Source organism: Protobothrops mucrosquamatus, unplaced genomic scaffold (assembly GCF_001527695.2).
Source record: "Protobothrops mucrosquamatus isolate PMUCROS unplaced genomic scaffold, P.Mucros_1.0 scaffold_181, whole genome shotgun sequence".
NCBI lineage: Eukaryota > Metazoa > Chordata > Lepidosauria > Squamata > Viperidae > Protobothrops > Protobothrops mucrosquamatus.
Genome location: NW_015386257.1, coordinates 329132 through 330390, shown reverse-complemented (window position 1 = coordinate 330390; position 1259 = coordinate 329132).

The window sequence follows — 1259 nt, the reverse complement described above, 5'->3', positions numbered from 1 at the left end:
TGATAGACCTAGGGTGGAAAAGGAAAGGACATTAACCATGAGATATCAACCGTTATTTCTCAGATGTTAGCAGCTGATCCACAGTGCAAAAGTCATATGTAATATCACCTCTTCTAAATTCTATTTAGCACTTTATTTTCTGAACTACAGTATGTTAATGCAAACAATCTATCTAGGTCAGGGCTTTTCAACCAGCGGTACGGGTACCACCTGTGGTACACTGGCACCTGGCAGGTGGTGCGCAACCATCCTAGAAAAGTGGTACTGGGGGAGGGGAATGAGCTGAACCGGTGGCAGCACCGCACAAGCCTGAGCGAGTGATGGCTGGAGCTGCAGGGCTGTCAGGGCTCAGCGGAAGCGCCAGGATCAGCGCCAGACTCCAGCTGGAGCTCGGCGCGGATCCTGGCGCTTCTGCTGAGCCCAGAAGAAGCGCCGATCAGCTGGAATGTTGCAGCATCTCCAGGGTCTTGTGATTTACATTCAGATGCTTGGCAACTGATTCATATTTATGACTGTCACGGTGTCCCAAGGTCATGTGAAGTGACCAAAACCTGCTGCAACCACCCAGCAGACGGGGGGAATAAAAACCAAACACCCCCCTACCCCACCCCCGCTGCCAATCCTCAACAGAAATGCTCACAACAATGAAAACCTCAGACAGGAGGAAGAGCGCCGCTGGGTGGGCAGGCAAGTGTCTTGCTCAGCTGTGGCTTGGGGGGCACTTTTTTCAGTGTCATTGTAACTTCAAACAGTCACTAAGCGAACTGTTGTAAGTGGAGGACTACCTGTACTTCATCACTTTTTTCCTTTTTTGGGGGGTGGGGGTCATCAAGTTTTTGACACCTTGCTAGGCAACTGGTGGTACTCGGATGTTGCCATATCCTAAAAGTGGTACAATGGGTGAAAAGGTTGAAAAGCCCTCATCTACTGTAGGTGTTAGAGCTGTCTCTACAACGTCTGCTTGAATATACTTTCTACTTCTCTAGAAATCTGATACTGTTTCCGCTGTTTGAACTGCACTTACAGCTAGAAAGTTTTCCTGTCATTCAAACTTAATCTCTGTTCCTGTAATTTAAGACCATTATTGTATTTCTGGAACATTAAGCAGACATATCACTGCTGGGGAGAAAAGTGACTAAGTAGCAATGAGAGAGAACTGAAAAGAGATATCTTTGCTTCCAGAGTTATTGAAATAACTAACTACTCCTAATACTAGAAGATTTGTCCTATGGCTCGATCCAATATCTAGATTTGCACAA